The 24192-nt window shown below is 40.8% G+C and overlaps 1 pseudogene; it reads left to right on the top strand.

Annotated features, from left to right (window-relative positions):
- The first annotated feature begins 22818 nt into the window (after positions 1-22818).
- Positions 22819-22937, top strand: LOC150005044 (5S ribosomal RNA; annotated as a pseudogene).
- Positions 22938-24192: the final 1255 nt, after the last annotated feature.

Below are 24192 nucleotides of genomic sequence, written 5' to 3'. Positions count from 1 at the left end.
GGGGTGTGTGTGTGGGGCGGCGGCTGCTCTTTAACACCAAAGAGGGAAAGCACTTTCTCTCCTAGGAGACAGGAGCGGAATTGGCAGGGGAAGCGGGGCAACCAGATCCTTCTAAGAGGTGCTCAGGGGCCAGTGGCCAGAAGTGTGAAAGAAAAGCAGCTGCAATAAGCAGATGAAACCTAGCGTCCAACCCAGACAGACAGGAGCGCTGACCCAAACATGAAGCTAGCAACTTTTCCCTCAGACCCCCTAGAAGGAGAATTCTGAGTAGAGATGAGAGGAAGCCCAGTAGGGCCCAGCCCAGCCACGCCCAGCTTATTTATACCAGCACTCCCCAGGTTTCTTGCAAATCTGTAACTTCCTTAAAGTGAATTATTTCTGTTACTCCTTGTCTCCCTGCAGGTCATCTAGTGAAATGAATAGGATTTAAGCAAAGTAAAGAAGAGGTGCTAGGGGGATTGGTTACTTACTTTAAAGCTGACCTGCGGAGCTGAGAACAGCCCCTGATGAGTGGGGATGGAGGTGACTCTGAAGCCTATGATAGCACTTGGGAGTGAGCCTGTGGGGAGGAGCTGGGAAAACCAACTCCATCCCAGTGGAGGCAGGAAAGCTGGATGGTGCTGGGTGGGGGTGGAGGTGGGAGTCAGAGCTCTGACCGGCACAGCTCAATTAGCCCCTCAGAGAATAGCTGGGCTTTTCCAAACCACTTTGCTTTGTAGTCTAAGGTACATTAACTGACTGCTGTGGGAAGCAGTTCGCCCCCACCTCTCCAGGCTCCTACCCTTCTCCCTGCTGCCTCTCTAATCACTATACATTCATTGTCTGTTCTCAGTAGGTCTCCCCAGCCAGACTATGAGCATCCTGGGAGCAGGCACTGTGTCTGATTCACCTCTTTCTGCTTCACAATGTGGCCCAGCGTGGGGCCTGACACTTGGAAGTTTCTCAAAGAGTTACTTGTTGAATGAATGAACAAATAAATGCTTTCTCACAACTACGTGGAACTCTAGATGGGATTTACAAAGACGGAGGAGCCTGATTGCTGCTCTCTACTCCTTACACCGCCTACCCAGGATTCAAGGAGGCAGTGAACCCCTAAGTTTTGTTTTCTATGTTTATGTGCATTTTCCTGGAGAGATGATTCTATATCATTTATCAAGATTTTCAAAAGGTTAAGAATAATAATTTGAGGAAATCGTTCCAGGAGAGAGATTTTTATATACTTGTTCTCAGCATTGATTTTTCTAAACCAAATTACTTTTCTTTGCAACACTGCTGTTTTCTTCCTGTATGTAATCTCTTCAGTTTGTTCTTTTGTGATGTCAGGATCTCCCGTTCAGCTTAAGTGATAGCAAGATGCTGCTGGGATTCAGAACGTGGTATCCTGAAATATGGCACCTTGGCATATTAAATAACTAAAGCTGAAGGAATTTTTAAAAGTGGTGTTACAGAACCCCTGGGCTGCTCCAGTTGAAAACAAACCCACGGGCTCTTTAGTTAGGGGCCCGATTGCCCGCCGCCAAAATTATAACTCTCAATACCAGAGTTTAGTGAAAAGAAAAAGAATTGTTTATTTCACAGTTATATAGATTTAGTTATTTGCGGATTTCTGTTGTTAAGTCTTATGCTCTTTAAAATACCCAAAAACACATATCCTTGCCTCCCCACTACCAAACCAGGCTAGTTTTAAGAAAGTCAGAGAAACCGTTTCCCTACTTTCCAAACACAGTTCAGCTTTACCAGCAGCTGCCAATCATTCAATCCTGATTGGGGAGGTCCTTTCTGTGCTGTGGTGCCCCCCAGCTCTCAATGCAGAACCGCCTGGATTCTCAGCCTCCTTGCAACTGCCTTCTTCCTGCAAACCGCGCGGATCTCCGCTCCTTCTCAAAACTGCATGGTGAGAGCCTCTTAAAGCAGCCTGGAGACCCCTTCTCCAAGCCACATGGAGGGAGCACACGAGAGAGCGAGAGAGCGAGAGCCCGAGAGTGAGCGCCCGAGTGAGAGCGAGAGCCAGAGCGCCAGAGCGAGAGCGAGAGAGCGAGCTAAAATGTCCACAGCTGCTTATATATCCCTGACTGCGTCCTCTGACGCAGTGGGCGTTGCAAACAGTTCTGACCATTCACAGAACCCCACGTAGGCTCTGTGTGCTTTCCATACCGTCCCCTGGTTCAAGACTCCTCCCATCTACCTGAGGCTTTGGATGCATTAAAGCCATTTTGCATAAGAAAGACATTGGCCACCAGCCTCAGGCATGTGGAGGCATTCTGAAAGCTGCTTCCTTCTCCCCATCCCCCAGCAGCAAACTCTGGGGATTTTTGGACTCCCCTGTTTCTGTAACAGTGGCAGAAGCAAGAGGGTCATTCTGAACCCTCTCCCCTTCTTCCCTGAAACATGACATAAAACTATCATGTAGAAAGTACCTGCCCTGTACCAGGGGCAAGGAGGACAGTCTTTTCTCCAGGGATAGGAAATTTTGGGCCAAGGCTGCATCAAACCTATTAAACTAACCTTTCCTTGTCTTCTTAATTACTTCTTCACCATTTACTACTCCTAAGTCAAATTGCTTGTCTTGTCAATTCTTTACAAACGCTCTGGCAACCACTTCAGGTGTTCATTGCCTTGTGAAGGGTCCCAGGTACATGTAAAAATTTTTTTAAATCTGTATATTTTTCTCTAATTACTCTGTCTTCACTAGTTTAACTTTCAGACTCAGCCAGGAGCCCTAGGAGGATGGAGGGAAATGTTTCCTCCCCTAAAATGCCATAACCTTTTATTTCTCCCAGAACCTCCCTCCGCTGCCTCAGCTGAGGCACCCTTATTGATTTCTTTCACCCTCTTGGCTCAGTGATAGTTTTTTGCAGGTTGGAAGAGAGTACAGATCGGGTGTGGGGCTGGCTGGAAGTGAGACCTCAAGGGCAGAGGCAGAACCAGGAAAAGAGCTTTTGAGAGATCCTGCTACCTAATTCAATTCTCCTCGCTGGTTCAGCAGCCTCCCCTCCCTCTGCATAACAATGGAAGGAAAGAGGAAGTGGGGAAAAAAAAGGTCCTGTAATTGAGTTAGAAGGGGTAATTACCGGGACCCAGAAGCAGAGGGAAAGTAACTCCCAGAAAGGACCGTTAAAGTCTTCACACACAGATAACCGAGTGGGGAAATTAGTAACAAATATTTACTTGTGTGGGGAAGCAAAAGAGTAAAAGCCTCAGTGCTGAACTAGCCAGGCACTGGGGAAACCTGAGGTAGGCAGCAAGGACTGGGCCAGGGCTTGTTTGTGACAGGAAGAGAGAAAGCCACCAGCCAGGCAAGGATTTTTGCCTTGGCTGCTGTGGCCTCACATTGAGTATCGGTGCCTCAAGGGAGGAATGAGTCAGTCTCGGCAGATCTAAGTTTAGGATAAATAAAACTGCCACTGGGGTGCACTGGGCAAATACCTCCTTTTCAGTGAGAGGGCTAGCTGCCCATTCCAACAAGGAATCCCACCGACTGGGGGAACAGAGTTGGCCTGGACTCTGCCGGAAGGGCTCGTTTGCATGGTGACTGAGCATGCGATGCTGCTTTAAACTCCCTTTCCTCTGCCAGCGGTTTCAGCCAGATATGCCACCCTTTGTTCAGTGTCATAGAGTTGTCTAAAGCGTAGGGTGACACAGCAGAAGGCAAAGGGGTAAGAGCCACGTTGGGTTGTAAATGTCACTTTTTTAAAAAAGAGAAAATGGCATTTTTATAGTTCTAGTATCTTCTTTAAAAATTGATTTTAGAGAGAGGGAAAGAGACAAAAGCAATGAGTTGTTGTTCCACTTATTTATACATTCATTGGCTGATTTATTTTTTTTTTAATCTTCACCCGAGCATTTTTTTAAAAAATTGATTTGAGAGAGACATTGACTGGTTGCCTCCCATATGTGCGCCGACTGGGGATCTAACCCAAAACCTAGCTATGTGCCCTGACCAGGAGTCTAACCTGCAACCTTTTGGAGTATGGGGCAATGCTCCAGCTAACTGAGTCACCTGGCCAGGACTCATTTGTTGATTCTCGTATGTTCCCAGAGAGGGGTTGGAGCGCTCAACGTTGGCACATCGCAGCAGGACGCTCCAACTAACTGAACTCACTGACTGGCCAGGGCCGTTAATGTCACATCTTGCTGCAGGAGGCAAGAAAATGGGCTTTAAAATTAAAGAAATATCTTGATTATGGGCGTGGTTGCAAGTGCATAGTGAGTCTTGGTCCCTCCTGTAGGAGAATGAGGAAATGTGTGGGGATCTCACCAACTACTGTATGGTTCTTTTTGAGACAGGATAGCAAGAAGCTAGGAAAATTCCTTGGCAAGTGAAGTAGGGAAACTGACTCAGACAGCTGAACACAATAGCCGAGCAGTTTACAGCCAGGTGCAGATGGTCACCAGGGCAGAAGGCCCTGAGTGCCAGGCAGGGGGCAAAACTGGGAAAACAAGGACCTCACCCCCAGGATAACCTTTCCTCCCCTGGCCTTTCCTCCCTGGAGATAACATCTAAGCCCAGTTGTCTTTCAGCTCTGGGCCCAGAAAAGCAGCAACACCAGGACCAGCTGCAATGACTAAAGACCCTACCCTGTGGAGACCATGACCCTAAAAACAGCACACCTGGAAAACTGATGAATATTCTGCTGAAACCCTCCCCTAATATCTATCCTAGAATTTCTGCCTGCCAGAGAGAGATAAACACCTCAAGACAAAGGACCCAGAGCAGCCCTCCCTGGTTCCCTTTCCCTTTTTCTTTCCCTTCTTCTTTCCCCACAGGCACCAGTCTCCTAAACTCTAAGGCAATAGGCAGCTGACAGCTTGTCTCAGGCTAATCCCCTGAACCTGTCCCAAGGCCCTCTCTTATCTGACTTCCCAGTAGGCCAAGACAGCCCAGCCTAGGCTCTCCTGTTGCTTCTTCTATGCTAGGCCCTTTCCTTTTCACTGTCTCCCAGCTTTAATAAATGGATCTTCATAGTTACTTGAACTTCTGCTATGAAATCTTTCCTACACCAAGTGAAGAACCCACACACTATCAGCTGGCCCTAGTCAGACCCACTCAAGGCCAGGCCCCCGGTCTGGTAACACTTTGAGGAAGGTAAGCTGTACCACCCACTCCTGACACTTGTGCCTCTTGAAAGGATGGCAGGATTGGGTTGCAACATTCAAGCCTAGGTCTACATGGAGACAAGAGAAAGTGACCCAGAGCTGACATTGACCCATTATGCAAGCTGTTAGCTCATGGTGGCTAAGCAGCCATTTGTACTGCATGTTAGAGAAAGATTTCCATTGTCAGGAGGAAGTTTGTGATGGACGACTTTGATTATGTTTTTGGATTTGTTTTTTAAAGTGTGGTAAAATATATATGTCAAAATTTACCATTTTAACCATTTTAAAATATGCATTTCAATGACATTAATTATAGTCATAGTGCTGTACAACCATCACCACTATCTAGTTCTAAAACACTTTCATCTAAACAGAACCTCCTTACTTATTTGTGTGCTTGTTTTGATAGTTGTTGTCAGCTTTCTCTCTAGTATATGTTGGTCTCTGTTCTGGTAGCTGGGGCCTAGACAAGAAGTCTCTTCTCCTGACCATCTTTCATCACAGGATTGCTGTGATTTTTTCCTGTGTCAACAGCACTGCTACTTTCCTTCTACCTATGCACATTTATTTTTAGTAAACTACCCCAAAACTTGGTGCTTAAAACTGCAACACTTTTACTTGCTCAAAATTCTGTGAGTCATTCATCTGGGCAGAGCTCAACTGGGCATTTGTTTTGCTGTTATCAACTAGGGTCATTCATGCCATTGCAGTTTTCTGGTGGTTCAGCTGGGGCTGGATGCTATCATATGGCCTCATTCTATGAATGAAACATTCTGTGTCCAAAGAAAGTCACATGTGAAGCCAGAGTTAGTGTCAAGGAGACGTCATGAAAGTTCAGATATAAGCAGGTGTGGTTCATTGTGTCCATTACGGAAACTACCATACCTGCACACTATTTTGCATTTTGCTTTCTCCCTGAACATATGTCTATTTTCTGAGTTAATATAGTTATTATAATTACATTTACAGATACTGATGCTAGTCAATTAAAGGATTATGCCAAAATATACTTAGTCATTATTGCTTTATTTTGCTTGCTTGTTTTCATTTTCACTATTTTAAATAATTCATTAGTTGAACAGATATTTATTGAGTACCTACTATGTTTAAGGAGTTTTTAAAGGGCAGTGAGAACACTGCTCCCTTAGATTCTTTCCAGGGGGTGGAGGTATGTGAGGAAATGCAGATAAAGGCATCTTTTCAGTTGGGTATGTATTTATATGTTAGTGCAACTTTCATTTATTCGGTGTACATTTATTAAGTACAAGATTTATACCAGAGGGATCAATAATAATTAATTAGAGACCCAGGTGGGTCCCAGGCTGTAGACCTGCAGCTGTGTTGGTGGTGGTGTGTAAATCGAAATCATGGCAATGTGCTGGCCAATCCTTAGTGGTCCACTGACTTTGAACAAATAAACTCTTATTTTACCAAACCAGAAACAAAATATGCTGACAGAGCCTTCTTTACCAGGAAAATTGTATTACATTTCTCTTTGTGATAGGAAAGGTTGAAACAACAATATGTGACCTTGTAGTTCTGTGTACCAAGTCTGCACTATGACAGCTGTGAAAAAACAGATGTCCCTGCATTCAAGTGGCATTATTTTTGGCAAATTTATGTACCTTTGTGCTAAAGAATGAGGGGCATTTGTTAAAAAGCAAAATTCAGACTCCCTGTCCTTAAGGAGTTTATAATCCAGTTGGAGTAACAAGGCCAGTCCACCTGGAATTATAAAGAATAGAACTAAGTAATGTTTTATATTGAAGGCTGCCTACAGATCCACCTGGTCTTGAAATTCCCCACCAAGGTGAAACTCTCCCTACAAAATACTCTGCAAATAGTTTTTCCATCTTTGTACAAACACTCCTCTGTTGAAGAAACTACTATTACTTTTTTAAATTAGAAAAGCAATGTATGCTTAATATAACACATCAAAACAATATGGCAGAGTGTAAAAGTAAAAAGTCAAACCTCACCTACAATCTTCCACCTCCTACCACCTGGTGAAGACTGTTAAGAATGGTGAGGATGGATATTTTCTTCTATATTTGTTCAAATACATATGAACATTTTCACCCCATATTTTCAACTGTAATCTATTTAAAAAATTAGGTAACGTGTGTACAATATAAAATCAAATGGTATAAAAAAATATATAATAAAGAGAAAGTCTCCCTTCTATTCCCCACCCCTCTCCCTCAAGCCCCTCATTCTCCTCCCCAGAGTCAACCACTACTACACTTTCATGTGTATCTTTCCAGAGACAGTCTATGCATTTTGCAAACACATGTTAGTATTCTTCTTTTTAAAAAGATCTTACTTATTTATTTTTAGAGAGGAGGGAAGGGAGGGAGAAAGAGGGAGAGAAACATTGCTGTGAGAAACATGGATCTTCCCTCTCTCGCATGCTCCTGGGCTGGGGACCGAACCAACAACCTTTCACTTTGCAGGAAAACACCCAACCAACTGAACCTCCAGTCAGGGCTGTAGGCAAATTTGTACAATGAATATCTAAAAGCAGAATTTCTGAATTTAAGTGTAGATGCATTTGTTATTTTGATAGACATTGCCAGTTGCTCTCAATAGAGGCTGTATCAATTTGCATTTGTTTCGTCAATAATGAGAGTAGTTTTCCCTCACGCTGTTATCAGGATATTAATAACTTTTTTAAAAAACTTTTGCCAATTTGGCCGGTCAAAAATAGTTACCTCTAGCTGTTTTCATTTGCACTATTATGGATGAAGCTGAACATTCTTTCATATATACATGAGTGCTATTTGTGGTCGTTTTTTTTGTTTTGTTTTGTTTGTTTTTTGTTTTTAATTTTTGGAGAGAAGGGAGGGGAAGAAGAAAGAAAGGGAGAGAAACATCAGCGTCTGAGGGAAACATTGATTGGTTGCCTCTTGTACACCCCAGGGACTGAATCTGCAACTGGTCATGTGCCCTGACCAGGAATTGAACCGGAGAACTTTTGCTTTGCAAGACAATGCCCGACCAACTGAGCCACACCGGTCCGGGCTGTGTTTTTATTCTGTGTGCAGTCTGTTGATATCTTTTACCTATTTTTTCTTTTTGTTACTTTTCTTGTAAATATCTAGACTTTTAATATATTTTTAATTTGCTCAATTTAAGTTGAAAATTTAATCATCAAACTTGGTGAATTTAAGTGAAATAAGACTGGTACAGAAAAACAAATACTGCATGAACTCACTTACATGTGGAATCTAAAAAAAGTGGAACACATAATAACAGAGTAGAATGGTGATTACTAGTGTTTGGGGATAGTGGGGAAAATAAGATGTTGGTCAAAGGGTACAAACTTTTAGTTGTAAGATGAATAAGTTCTGGAAATTTAAAGTATAACATGGTGACTAGAGTTAATAATAACGTAGTGTATAGTTGAAATTTGATAAGAGAGTAGGTCTCAGGGGTTCTCACTGTAACTGAGTGAAAGCTCTAACTCCTTGTAGCAGGACAGCCAATAAGTTGAGTAACAAAGAGTTGGGGCAAGGAAAGTGACTCTACTTAGATAGCTAGAAAGCTAAGAAGATGGTGGGCTAACATCCTGAAGAACCATTTTGAAAAAATACAGAATTCAGGCTTTTTAAAAAAAATGTCAGGGTAGGGGGAAAGCGGAGGGGTTTAAGGTCAGAAGGTGATTGATGGCTGCAGACATCTGGACATCAGCAAGGGTCTAAGGAGGATGGTGAAATGTCTTTGCTTTTGGTCAAGAAACTCTAGTTGCTGTGGTCTCAATCAAGAGGTTCCTATAAATATTTTTATAAAAAATAATTATTTTTGTATATACCTTCCTTATCTCCTTGGGGGGTTGTTTCAATAATCCGGAGGCTACAGGTTAGATTACTTTAATGATTACCATATCTATGTACAGGGCTAAGTAAAAGTTACTAACAAACATGTTATGGGAACTGGGCAGGCTCAAGCAAGATGGAATAAAAAAGACTGATTATTTTATTCTGTTATATCACTACCACTACTAGTACCATCACCCCCTTCCCCCCCCAAAAAAAAGTAATTCTGTGAGGTGACAAATATATTAAGCAGCTTGACTGTGGTAATCACTTCACAATGTACATGTGTATCCAAACATGTTGTACATCTTAAATATATACAATTTCATTTTTTCATCATACTTCATAAAGCTGGGAAGGACAGGTAAAATTTATTAGCATTTTATTTTATAGCTTCATTTTATTTATTTACTTGTGTGTTTGTTTTACCATGCTGAGGAAATGTTGTCTAGCAAGATTATATACACACAAATATTCTCCCATGTTTTCTTCTAGCACTTTTGGTCTTTCACTTCACCTGATATTTATTTTGCTATAAAATGTGAGGTAATAATCCACTTTTATTTTTTTCCAGATTGCGCTCTAGTTTCTCCAACACCTTTCATTGAATAATCCACCTTCTACCAAGTCATTTAGAATATCATCTTTATAATAAACTAAATTTATATGCTTCGTGTAAACAACATGCAAAACTTTACATGTACATTTTTGGGCTTTTTAATTTTGTTTTGTTGATCTGTCTACCTAGTCATTCCCTATACTGTACTGTTCTAATTATTCTGTTTAATATATTTAATACTTAGAAGAGGTAGTCACCCCCTTTTCTTTCAGAATCACTTTTCAGAATTTCCCCAGATATTCTTGGAATATAAATTTTAAAATTGTCTAGTTTAAAAAAACTTGATATTCTAATACAGGTTATGTTAAATTACAGATTAATTTATTGTGAATTCACATCGTTAGAATATTGAGTCTTCCTATCCAATAATATATATTTTCTTTCTCCTACCAGGCTATTTTTTGAGGCAACCCATTCCATCATTGGATGGTTCTGATAGTTTTTAAATTTCCCTCTTGTTTTGAAGTACATGTCTTTCTGTATTTTCTAAGCAATGGTTCTAATTTTGTCCTTTGAAACTACACAGGAGTTAAAATGTAAAGTATTTAACATGATCTACAAAAACCTACATTAGCACTTCCCAACATTCCACATCATGGAATGCGAAGGGAAGTATAATATGTCCCTGGAACACTGGGGTAAGTTGATGGAACTTTTTGCAGTCCAAGTGATGGTGAGGATAGGGAGGGAATCAGGCTGCCCCTGATTATACTTCTGCTGACTTGAGAGCTGAGAAAACCAACAGCTGGGACCATGTGAAACCCCTTGGGGCACATCATCTGGGACTCTTTACTAGAGGGTCCACTCCTTGCCCTTTTATACCTCTCTCGCTTCATTTCAGCTACCAGGACCTGCTTTCCTTTCTAGACCTTAAACATACCAAGCACATTCTCATTTTAGGGCCTTTACATTTGGTGATCCCTCTGCCTAGATTGCTATGGTCTCGCAAGTTCACACAGCTGGCTACTCATTCTTTAGATCATTGGATGGCCATACCTAAAGGAGCACCAGCACTCGTCTCCTGCCCCAAGTCATGCTATTTTCTGGGTAACACTTATCAGTTTTAGACATTTCCACATAATTTGTGTGTTTATTGTGTCTCTCTCCCCAATCGAATGCAAGCTCCAAAAACCAGTCTTGTCTGTTTTGTTCTCTTCTATCCCCAGAGCCTTATACAGTGCCCCAAACAGGCACTCAATAAATATTTGCTATTTGTTCTTGGAAAATACTTTTCATGACCACATCAGTTCTTCTCATTCCCAGGTTAATCTCTCTGCACTTACCTATTTCCCACAACTTCTTTTTGGTCTGATCAAAGGGCTTCAGGAAGAACTGTTCAGCCAGTTATGACTCCTATTATCTACCCTCTCTCCCACTTTTTTGGGGGCCATTCTGGCCACAGAGAGACCACGGGACCTTATCATCCCTTTTGCAGAATCCTAATATACTGTGTCTGCAGTATTCTCGGAACCCACCCAGTTTAGTAACCCTATCAAAAACGGAAATGAGGTTAGCTTGGCAGGAAATAAGGTCAGTTTGGCAACTGATGGTGAAACATTGAACAATGTGGGAGTTAATAGTCTGAGTTAACAATGCAAGAAGTGCCCTATAGCTGGCAGGGGAATAGGAAGATCAAATGTCCCATGAGCCATACAGGACAATTTGGGCTCTGAGAGGGAAGATCCCTGTAAATTGCTGGTTGATTGCCTTCCGTGTAACTTGGACAGGGGAGTATGTAGTGGAGCACTGCTGAGTCCTTGCAGCCAAGATAAAGATGTCTCAAGGCATCTGTAAGAGAATGGCTTTGGCCAAAATCAATAAACTCTATATAAGCAGCTGTTATCTCTACTCCTCTCAATATCCCTGTTAGGTAGGAAATATTAAACATTTCAGAGAGAATGAAATGGAAACTTAAAGGACTTACTCAAGGTCTCAGGATGCATGACAAGGTGGAGAGTCAATCCAGCCCCCATCCTCATTCTAGCTTGGGCCCTTTTTCTTTTTCTATGCTAAGTGAGGGGAAAAAATATGCAAATCTAGGGCTCTAATGAATTCTTTTGTAAGCAAATATAGGTTTGACTCTATCTAGTGGGGTACACAATGCTTAATCAATTCTGAAATGCTGTAATAATTCTTTGGAATTATTCTTTTTTTTAAAGTATATTTTATTGATTATGTTGTTACAGTAGTCCGAATTTTTTTCCATTTGCTCCCCTCTGCCCAGTAACCCACTTCCCTCCAGCAATCCCACCCCTCTTAGTTCATGTCCATGGGTCATGCATATAAGTTCTTTGGCTTCACCCTTTCCTATATTATTCTTAACTTTTCCCTGTCTATTTTGTACCAAACAATTAAGCTTCTTAATCCCTGCACCATTTCTCCATTTCTCCCCCTACCCCCTCCCAGCTGATAACCCTCCAAGTGATCCCCATACCTATGATTCTGTTCCTATTCTGGTTTGCTTAGTTGGATTTTTTTTTAATTTTTTGATTCAGTTGTTGATAGTTGTGAGTTTGTTGTCATTTTAATGTTCATAATTTTGATCTTCTTTTTCTTAAGTAAGTCCCTTTGACATTTCATATAATAATAGCTTGGTGATGATGAACTCCTTTAGCTTTACCTTGTCTGGGAAGTACTTTATCTGCCTTTCCATTCTAAATGGTAGCTTTGCTGGATAGCGTAATCGTGGTTGTAATTCCTTGCTTTTCATCACCTTGAATATTTCTTGCCAGTCCCTTCTTGCCTGCAAAGTTTCTTTTGAGAAATCAGCTGATAGTCTTATAGGCACCTCTTTGTAGGTAACTCTCTGTTTTTCTCTTGCTGCTTTTAAGATTCTCTCCTTGTCTTTAACCTTCAGCATTTTAATTATGATGTGTCTTGGTGTGGTCCTTTTTGGGTCTAGCTTGTTTGAAGCTCTCTGTGCTTTCTGGACTTGTATGTCTATTTCCTTTGCCAAATTTGAGGAGTTTTCCTTCATTTTTTTCTTACATAAGTTTTCAATTTCTTGCTCTTTCTCTTCTCCTTCTGGCACCCTATGGTTTGGATGTTAGCACATTTAAAGTTGTCCCAGGGGTTTCCAAGCCTCTCCTCATTTTTTTCAATTCTTGTTTCCTCATTTTGTACTGATTGACTGCTTTTTATTCCTTATGTTCCAAATCATTGATTTGAACCCATTTCCTTCTCTTCACCATTGGTTTTGTGTGGATTTTCCTTCATTTCATTTAGCATAGACTTCATGTCTTCCTTTATGCATTTGCTGTACTTAAGCATATCTGTCAGGTCTGTGAGCATCTTTATCACCAGTGTTTGGAACTCTGTCTCTGTTAGGTTGGCTATATCCTCATTTCTTAGGTTGGCTATCTCCTCACCGCCTAGTTCTGCCACTGGAACCTTGATCTGTTCCCTCTTTTGGGCCATACTTCTCTGTCTCCTCATCTTGACAGGCTCCTGTGTTTGTTTGCCTCTGTGTCTTAGGTATAGCTGTCGCTCCTGTTATGTTGTAAGGGGTGGAGCCTTAGGTATTCATCAGTACAGGGCGACCCTTTCACCACGTTGTGGCACTGAATGTGGGGGAGGGGATTGAGAGGGAACAATGCCACTTACTCAACACTTGTCCCTTTTCCAGGTACTTCTCCCACTTCTGTATGAAATTGGCACCTCTCTAGCTGTTGCCCTGACTGTCATTCCCAGAGTGGGTGGGTCTGCGGATATTCTAGGATTGTGGGGGCTCTTTAAACAAGCAGACTCTGCTGAGAGACCAGTAGTTTCTTCCTCCACCCCAGCTCCCACTGGTTTGCACAGTCAAAAGCAATGAGGCTTTATTTTCCCAGGTGCTTGGACTGTGAGCTGCGCAGTCTGGTCTGGTGCTGGGAGCACTCCCCAGATGTTTCTCAGGACTTTTTAAAACATGACTGCGCTTTCCACTGGCCTGCTGCTGCCACCACTGCTGCCACCACCACACCGCGTCCTTTCTGCCCCAGTTCCGCCCCTCCCACCTGTCTGGATGAGTATTTCTTCTTTATAACTTTGTTTGTTGGACTTTCATGCAGCTCGATTTTCAGGAACTTTGGGTTGTCTCTAGTTTTAAGGTAGTTGTATTCCTTCTTAGTTGTAAAAGGAGATGCAGCGTGTCTGTCCAGGTCTCCATCTTGGCCCTGGAATTATTCTTGTTAATTGACCACATAACAGAAATAGAAGGTAAGAGTCAATATAGAAAAATATCTACAGAAAAGTCTAGGATGGTTATCAGAGATAATTAGCTCGCTCAAAATTTCCATGTGTCAGTCTATCAAGAGCTAATAGGCATAAGAGCTAATCAACAGACTATACCCATTAATGAAAATAATGATGTTGCTAATGTAGATGAAGAATAAGGTTGAGCTCATTAACCTCCTGTTTCATCAATATCTTTCTTGAATTTGTGGAAACGATGATGTAATTATAATCAGAAAGAACTGAGGACATTTAGAATTATATCTCCATGTGGAGGACATTTAATGTTTTCACTACAGGCTCATGTCTTTCCATTTCTTCTGGAAAATTAAAGGTACTGGCTGCTTCTCCCTACCCCTTCCCTCTTCTCCCCTAACTTCCCCAGTCCTGCACCAGGACTCTTTTTAAATTTTTATTTATTGACTTTTATTTTTTAGAGAAAGAGAAGTGGGGGGAGAAATATTGATTTGTTGTTCCACTTATTTATACGTTCATTGGGTGACTCCTGTATGTGCTCTGACCAGGGATCGAACCTGCAACCGTGGGTATCAAGATGAAGCTCCAGCCAACTGAGCAACCCAGGGAGGGCAGGATGTTTGAATTGGCACTAAGGGAATGAGTGAAGTTCCTGGGTGGGGTAGTTGGGAGATGCGTTCTCAAAACTGCCAACAGCTATTCTTCCATTTACTTGTAGGTTACTTGTAGGAACTCGTCTGAGAGAAAATGGTGTTGACATACAGAGAGATGCTCACACCAGAGAAGGAAGGGGAGAGAGATTCAGCCTTCATTGCACTTGCCCTTGAGGCACTTTCTGTGATTGTCTAAGCCAGTAGAATTGAGTTTCTTTCACTTGTAGCCAAGAGTCTGACTGTTTACCTTATTCATTCCAAGCACCTCAACATCATTCTATTGGCTGTTTGAGGTTCTTCCCCTCTGATCTAGGAAGCTTCTATTTAGTGTGTGTGTCCACACCCATTTTTTCCCCCCGGGAAATCTCTACCTTCCAACTGCATCCCTATTAGCAATGTGTTCTCAGGGACTGCAAATAAGTTTTAATACTCACTTTTAGTTCTACACTATTTTTTAAAGATTTTATTTATTTAGCTTTAGAGGGGAAGTGAAGGAGAGAAACATCAATGTGTGGTTGCCTTTCATGTGTTCCCAACCAGGGACCTGGCCTTAAACCCAGGCATGTGCCATGACTGGGAATCGAACCAGTGACCCTTTGGTTTGCAGGCTGGTGCTCAATCGACTGAGCCACACCAGCCAGGGCTATTTCTACCTTTTAAGTCAGTCTCATCTGTTGAAAAAGGTTTGGATCCCCTCTCCCCTTTCAATTTACCCCTAAAACTGGATATGGGCAAGCCTTGGAAATAATTATGGAATAGTAAGTGAAGCACTAGTAAATAAAGCTTGAATCCTAGCCCTTTTGGCCTGAGTGTGTGACCTTGAGCAAGTTACTTGAAAGTTTTGAATTTGTCCTTATCTGTTAAATGAAACGTTTATGTGCAAGCATCTATTACAGTGTCTGGTATACACTGCATGCTCAGTAAATGTCTGTTAAATGAATAATTTAATGAAGGAATTGAATTCCCATGTCCCTTTTTGAGTTTACTGCATGGACAATAAGTTCCCTTTCCTCTTTAGAGGTCTACTCTATTCTTAGCCCACTGTGACCAAAGATCATAGCCCTCCTCTCAGTTTGTTCAAATGCCAAAGCCTAGGAGAGAACATTTGATTGGTGGAGCTTGTGTCACGTGTTTCACTGGAGCAGTGATTGGAAATTTCTGTTGGAAGAATCTTCTAGGGATGTTTACAGCTTCCTTAGCGAGAGGGCTGATTCCTGCATTAACTAATTAATTCGTGCTCAGGAACTACTAATAAAGTGAATATGAAAGACAATTTACCATAAAATTACCACAATATACTTCAAAATCAAATATATTCATAGAGCCAATTATCTGGAGTTATTTGTGCCTTTTCCCTCACTCTCTTGGGAGAATAATCAGATTTGACTACAGAAACTCCATAGCTTTGCCATCAACCACAAACACTTATGAAGTTCCTCACTGTGGTAGAAGAGCTGGGGATGTAAAGAGGGACAGGTCTGGACCTTAATCATGAAGACCTTAGCCATTCCAAAGAAAATGTTTTTATTTCTTTTCTTTAAAAAAAAAAAAAAAAGATTTTATTTATTTATTTTTAGGGAAAGAGGAAGGAAGAGAGGAGAGTGAGAGAAACATCCATGAGAGAGACAAAGATCGATGGGTCCCATGCGCCCTGTCCAGGGATCAGTCCAAAACCCAGTCACACTCCCCAACTAGGAATCAAACCTGCAATCCTTGTTCTACAGGTTGACACCCAACCAACTGAGCTACCCTAGTCAAAGTACAAAGCAAACCTTGCTGCAGTAGTGTTCATGTATAAATCAACACTAATCTATGCATTCATTGGTTGACTCCATTTTCTCTCAGACAAGTTCTTCCAATTGAATAGCTGTTGGCAGTTTTAAGACCTCATCTTCTAAAAGGACTCATGGATATAGACAACAGTGTGGTGATTGCTGGGGTTATAAGGGGACTAAATGGTAGAAAAAATACAATAAAAATTAAATTAAAAAATTAAAAAATATCTCATCTTCCAACTACCCCACCTAGGAACTTCATTCATTCCCTTAGTGTCAGTTCAAACATCCTTCCCTGGCTGGGTAGCTCAATTGGTTAGAATATTGTCCCCATACACAAAGGCTGTGGGTTCAAACCCCCATCAGTGTACATACAAGAATTAACAAATTGATGTTTCTTTTTCTCCCTCTCTCCCTTTCTCTCTCTCTTTCTAAAACTCAATAAATGAAAAAAAAAATTTTTTTTAAATCAACAAGTATGTTTACTAAAGGAACTTCTAAAATTTTTTAGTCTAGATTGGGAGGGCAGAGGACCTTTTTTTAATGTTTAGTACAGTGTTAGCTTTACTACTTCTTTTTTTCTTTCTTTCTTTTTAAAATTGTTTTTCTATTACAGTTGTCCCACTTTTTTCCCCATTGCTCCCCCACCCCGCCCACCCCTTCTCCCACAGTCAGTTCCCAGCTCATTTTCCATGTCCATGAGTCATTTATAATAGTTCCTTGACTAATCCCTTCACCTTCTATTCCCTCTTCTCTCCTCCCCACTCCCCCTTGGTCACTGTCAGTCTGCTCCTTGTTTACATGCCTCTGGTTCAGTTTTGCTCATTTGTTTGCATTGTTCATAGTTTCCTGTACTTGGTGATATCATATGGTATTTGTCTTTCACTGCCTGGCTTATTTCATTAAGCATAATTCTCTCCAGTTCCATCCATGTTGTTGCAAATGGTAGGAGTTTCTTCTTTCTTTCTGCTGTATAGTACTCCATTGTGTAAATGTACCAGTTTTTTGATCCACTCATCTACAGATGGGCACTTAGGCTGTTTCCAGCACTTGGCTATTGTAAATAATGCTACTGTGAACATAGAGGTGCATAGGTTTTTTGAATTGATGTTTCAGAATTCTTCAAGTATAATCTCAGCAGAGGAATTACTGGATCAAAAGGCAGTTCCATTTTTAGTTTTTTGAGGAAATTCCATACTGTTTTCCATAGTGGCTGCACCAGTCTGCATGCCCACCAGCAGTGCACTAGAGTTCCCTTTTCTCCACATCCTTGCCAGCACTTACTTGTTGATTTGTTGATGATGGCCATTGTGATCGGTGTTAGATGGTATCTCATTGTGGTTTTTATTTGCATCTCTAATGGCTAGTGATGTGAGCATCCTTTCATATGCCTATGGATCCTCTGTATATCCTCCTTGGAGATGTGTTTGTTCGTGCCCGACTATTTTTTTTTTAAATCCTCACCGGAGGATACATTTTTATTGATTTTGAGAGCAAGAGAGAAAGGGAGAAACATCAAAGTGAGAGAGAAACTGCCTCCCAGAAACATGACCCAGATATGTGCCCTGACTGGGAATTCCTTGGTGTGTGGGACAACGCTCCAACCGAGCCATGTGGCTAAGGCAGGACCATTTTATTTTATGGAAAGGGCTATTATTTTTTCCAGTTTTAAAATTTTTATTTACTTACTTTTTAGAGAGGGGGAATGGAGGGAAAAGGAGGGAGAAACGTTGACATGCAAGAGAAACAATCAGTTGCCTCTCATATGTCCCCAACTAGGGACTTGGTCTGCAACCCAGGCATGTGCCCTGACTGAGAATCAAACCAATGACCTTTCGGCTTGCAGGCCAACATTCAATACACTGAGCCACACCAGCCAGTTTTATTGAGATATAAAATTGACATGTAACATTTTAATAATTTAAAGATTACAACATAATGATTTGATGTATATATAGATTGCACAATGATTACTGAAAATAGATTTAAAAACACTTCATAATGTTGGTAACTTTCCTTTTCCATTAAGTAATCAGATTATCTGTCTCCTTGATTCTTGTATATTAAATGCTTATTTCCTCTGTTTATAAATTTATGCATGGATTCCTATTCCACACTGTGTAAGATCACAATTAGATTAAGTTCAGAGGCTAATCTAACTTGTAGTCTCTTCCCTGGATGCCAGGGTTCACTCAGCTTACCATCCAACCAACTGCCCCCATGCCCCCTCACCCCCCCATACACACTCAGTTCTGTGCAGCTGGGGTCTGGAGGATGGTGCAAGCAGTTTTCTGGCTAAGACCCACTCTTAACCTTGGCCTGGTCCTGCTGGTGACTGTTTAAATCGACAGGAGCATTGTAAATCACAAGTGTGGATTTGCTCTTGATGTCTAAGTAGACACTTTCCCCATTGAACTAGACTCAAGTGTAAGGTATCCATACTGCAGAAAGCACTGTGCAGAGAACTCTTACTCCAGCTCACACTGCCTGCCCTGCAATCCCAGTGAAAGGAGCCAAGTTCTTTTTCCTGGCTGAAGCAGTGCCAAACCTCGCTTAGGGGAACACTTCTTTTACTAACTATTGTCTTTTGATTATTTCTTTTTAAGAATCAAGTTCAGTTATAGCTATGGCTCCTCAGCCCCCTAGTCTGATTGCCAAGCTGAGTCAGCCCTGCACTTAGATGTGTTTTTACTTCCCATGTGCTCCATAGCAGTCTGAAGCTCACAGCACCAAGTGGCGGTAGTAGCTCCCACTGGGTCGCTCCTGTGCTCCTGTGCCTAGGATCTGGAGTTTTAAACTTAGTGATCAGCAGGGGAGAGTCCTGCCAGAGCAAGAGGCATTGACTTTAACCCAGAGGCAGAGCCTGAATGAAGACAGTGACTTCAGTGGAAGAGGGAGAATTCCAGACTAAATGACTTCTAGAGAAACTTAGAGTGAAAAAAGAAGCATAACCAGAATTTAAATATTGCTTAGTCTATATCTCAACTAGCTTAAAAAATTATACACAGAAAAGGAGCTGAAAAGATTTACATTAAAATGTTGACAGAGTTTTTCTCTTAATGATGGGATTACAGCTGATTTTTCTTCTTTATATATATTTTTTGTATTATCATACCAGATGATATTACTTTTCCTTTTTTAAATTGTTTTTTAAATCACTAAAATAACATAGGATTATTGTAAAATCTTCAAGTCATATAGAAAAATACTGTAAGTGAAAGTGCCACTTTACTCAAGGACCAATATCAGTCCTTTCCCAGGTTTAAAATCACTGATAAAAGTTTATTGTATGTGTATACATGCATGCATACATATAGCTAAATAAGAATACATACATTTAAACATATGATCAGTTTTTATTTTAACATTATGTATTAAAGACTTTTCAGTGTCAGCTCTCATTCTTTTAAAATTTCTGTTTAGTATTTTATAGCATAAATGTATTGTAATTTGACTAAATGTGCTCATTGGTGAATATTTCAGTCATTTCAAATGTTCTGCAATTACAAACTATACTACATTCAAGATTATGGCATGTATTTCCCTGTATACATGTGTAGTCCTGTAACCAAAGGCAGGTCCGGCTGCCTGCCACTATGAAAGCCAGTACTCAAGAGGCAGGTGCTGATGTAAAGGGAAGTGGTTTATTTTCAGGTGCTGCAATCTGGAAGATGGGGGGGCTCATGTCACAAAGCCCACCTCCCTGGGAAGATAGGGGACTCACGTCTCAAAGCCCATCTCTCCATCTCAGTGGGGGAAGGGTATATATATATATATATATATATATATATATATATATATATATATTTTTTTTTTTTTTAAGAAGGGAGAGGGGAACAGAACAAAGAAGAACAAAGAGATCAATTGAGAGGGGGTTGAAAAGTTCTCTACATGTGGTTGAGCACAGTTCATTCCAACAAGGAAGGTGATGTCTGGTGTGCGTCATCCTGGTTTGGTCATCTTGGCTCCACATTATCCTGGCTCCATGGATGAAGGTCAGCAAATCTGCTGGAGCTGGGATGCCCGAAGGTCAGAGTCTGTATCTTTTGAAGTTAGTACCTAGGATTCTTATACAAACATGCTGTTCATGTATAAGCTACATATTAGTCAGAGTCAGCACTTAAAGAAACAATGTCAAAAGAATTGTGGGGTGGGTTACAACTTCCCACCATTACAATTTTGCACTGTTACATTTCTTTAGGATTGATTTAAAGAAGTAAAATTTATGGGGCAAAGATATAGTCACTTAAATTTTGGATAGAACTTACTAAACTGCCCTTCCAGAAGGTTTATGGGCTTATTTTCTGCTTAGCAAGAAAATAGAGCACCTATTGTTCCATAGCTTTGCCAGTAATGGATATTACTGGATGTTTAAATGCTTAATAATTATGACTCCCCTCATTGTATTATTGTTTTTAAAGATTTTATTTATTTATTTTTAGAGAGAGGGGAAGGAAGGGAGGTAGAAAGAGAGGGAAAGAAACATCAATGTGTAGTTGCCTCTCATGCACCCCCAACTGGGGACCCAGCCTGCAACCCAGGCATGTGCCCTGACTGGGAATTGAACCAGTGACCCTTTGGTTCACAGGCCAGTGCTCAATCCACTGAGTCACACCAGCCAGGGCCCAAATGGTATTATTATTTTTATAATTTTTTGTATTTAGAATTCTTTAATAATGAGAGAAAGCGAGAGAGAGAAAGAGAGAAAGAGAGACATTTCAGTAGCATAATGAGGCCAAAAGCCAGTTTGTAGTGGATTGGAAGAACCTATTTATAAATGCCAAAGTGTTTTTAGAATGCATATTTTATCTCTTTTTTTAATGTTTTAATTCACATTTCTCTGGTTACTAGTAAGGATAGTAACTTTTTAATGTCTTTATTGAGTATTTACATCTCTTCTATAAATTACATCTTTATTATTTAAATTCTTCTGGCTGAACTAGTACATTAACATGACACAGATTAACAGGAGAAAATGGGCACATTTATTACATATGTGCATATGGGGGTTATAAGAATATGATCAGTGAGGACAAATGGGGCAGTTAAAGCTTATATGCCATCTTGAGTTAAGGAGAAGGGAGGGAGGTAGTGGTTTGGGACTTCAAAGGGCAGGAAGGCAATTCACATGGAGATAGAAAATCAACTGTTTGGTTAAAAAGTGTTTGCTGAGCCATTATTAACAATGGGACACATAGAAAACTTCGATTAAACAGGCCTTGCTAGTTTCCTCCCTGTCCATGACACGCTAGTTCACATTATACTACAGTTATCTATGATAACTCCCTTCCGTTTCCAAAACAGGTCCTCTAAATTCTTCGGGGCAGGTTAAAAGTTTCTGAGTTTTTTCTTTCTTAAAAATAATCAACTTTAAGTAATTGATATCCCAAAGTCATGTTTTTGGATGGCAAAATCTACTTCCCATCATATCTTTTGTGTAATTTGTCACTGTCTCTTCTTTATTGCTTATATATTCTGTGTATTAGTGATTTTTTGATTAAACACATTTCAAATATATTTTATCAATTCATCACTTGTATTTTAATTTTTTTTGTTGTGTGTTTAGTTGCACAGAAATTTTCAATTTTTATGCAAAAAAATACCTGTCAGAATTGTTCTTGTTTTCTGGGTTTTATTTCATGCTTAAAAGAACTTTCCACTATAAACCGAGTTTATGATAATAGTTTCATATTTTACTCTAATACTTATGGTTTCTTTCTTTTTTATTTTATTTTCTAAATAATTTATTTATTTATTTTTAGAGAGAGGAAAAGAGGGGGAGAAAGAGAGGGAGAGAAACATGGACTGGCTGCCTTACGCAGGCCTCCAACCAGGGACCTAGCTGGCAACCCAGACATGTGCGCTGACCAGGAATTGAACCAGTGACCTTTCAGTTCAGAGGCTGGCGCTCAATCCACTGAGCCACATCAGTCAAGGTTCTTTCTTTCTTTTTTGAAAAAATTTTTAAACTTATTTTCAGAGAGAGCTGAAGGGAGGGAGAAAGGAGAAGAAGAGAAACATTGATGTGTGAGAGAAACATCCATAGGCTGCCTCTCTCATGCTGCCACTGGGGGACCCAGCCTGCAACCCAGGCATGTGCCCTACTGAGAATTGAACTGGTGACACTTCACTTTGCGGGATGATGCCCACCCACTGAGCCACACTGGTCAGGGCCACTTATGGTTGTTTTATACTGCACTCTTAATTGTCTGAGATTTTTATTTGTGTATGATGTGAGGTAGAATATAACTTAATTTGTAAATATTCAATTGCCCAATACCATATGCTGAATACTTATTCCAGTTCACTTATTTGAAAATACCATCTTTATCATAAACTAAGTATATTTATATATATGCAGAGTGAGCCTGTTTTGGGGTTTTCTATTCATTCTTATCATCTGTCTATTCCTGTTAATAATGCCACATCAACTACCATTGCCTTTTACTATGATTTATTATATGATAAAACAACTTTTCTCATTGATGATCATTAATGTTCTTTTAAAATGTTCTTTTTTGTGCTTCATGCACTTTCAATTCAAACAATATTGAGAATTAGATAAGCTTGAAGATGACTATATGATCATTACAATAGATGTCAAAAAAGCATTTGATGAATTTATACATTTCCACTATGGAATATAATACAGTTTTTTAAAAAAAGAGATAGTCTATGGCCATACCACCCTGAACATGCCCAATTCTGTCTGATCTCGGAAGCTAAGCAGGGTTGGGTCTGGTTAGTACTTGGATGGGAGACCATCTGGGAATACTGGGTGCTGTAGGCTTTAAAAAAAGAGAGAGTTATTTGTACCCTAACTGAAAGGGAACAAAGCAATAGCACAATGCATGTCTTATGAATTTTTTGAAGTGGAAAAAGAAGTTATTTACATGTATACCTGTGTATGAAAACATGCATCTGAATTAAAGACATGGGTCTGGAGATACCACACGTAACTGCCATAGTTTTTGTTTCTGGGGAGGGAAATAGGAATTTAAAGGTGTATTGGACCATGAGGTGTTATCCAGATGCCTCTCTTCAGCACCAAGGCACTTCACCCAGTTGCCAGGAATGTTGTCTGCTGACTGCTTACCCAGAGTGCCTCTCCAGGCATTGCCCTCCGCTTCATGTAGCTGCTTTGCCAAGTTTTAACCCCTGCTTGGGGACAGATTGAACCCAATGCCTGGTTTTATGCAGTACAAATGCAGGTCCCCTTTGCCTCAGTTTGGGACATCCTAGCTTCAGAGCTCTCCAAGGGATTGCTACAGCTTCTGTTGCAACTGCATTTGCTTTGCAATCTGACTTCTCTTTATGCCTAATCTCTCTTGTCTCACTCCCTTACAAGTGTTGTTTCTGAGAATACTTCCCAAAAAACTGAGACAAGCCAGTAAGCCAGGAAGAGTGCAATAGGCAAACTGAGATAGAGTGCTGAAAAAACTGACTGAGCGATATACAGCAAGATACAAAAGATCACCTCCCTAGAGATAACATCTAGGCTTCAGCTGTTTTTCAGCTCAGGCCCAGAAAAGCAGAAAAATAAGGTGGTTGAAGGCAGGACCAGCTGCAATGACTAACAACCTCTTTCCTTGGCACTGACCAATCAGTTGAGAGCAGGATCCCGAAAAAGCACACCTGGAAAACTGATGCATATTCTACTGAAACCTTACTTTAAGCTTCCTCTAAAATTCCTGAGAGAGAGAAAAAGAGAGAGAAGCCTCAAGACAAAGGACCCAGCCTGAGCTCTCCCTCTGGGAGTAGCCAGAGCCATTATCTTCCCCTCCACGGACACATAGCTCCCAAATTCTAAGGGTCTACATGAGACTAGCAACCAGGACAGCAATGGGCAGCAGCAGTTTGTACCAGCCTAATCCCCTGAACCTGTCTCCAAGGCCCCTTTTCTCTGACTTTCCAGTGAGCTAAGGCAGCCCAGCCTAGGCTTTCCTGCTGCTTCTTCTATACTAGACTCTTCCTTGGTTCACTGTCCCCAGCTTTTAGACTCGTGTTATGAAATCTTTCCTACACCAAGTCAAGAATCCACATAC

The sequence above is a fragment of the Furipterus horrens genome, unplaced genomic scaffold, assembly GCF_987537825.1.
Source record: "Furipterus horrens unplaced genomic scaffold, mFurHor1.1.pri manual_scaffold_7, whole genome shotgun sequence".
NCBI lineage: Eukaryota > Metazoa > Chordata > Mammalia > Chiroptera > Furipteridae > Furipterus > Furipterus horrens.
The sequence above is the reverse complement of the archived record's forward strand: the minus strand, read 5'-3'. Positions and strand labels throughout refer to the sequence as shown.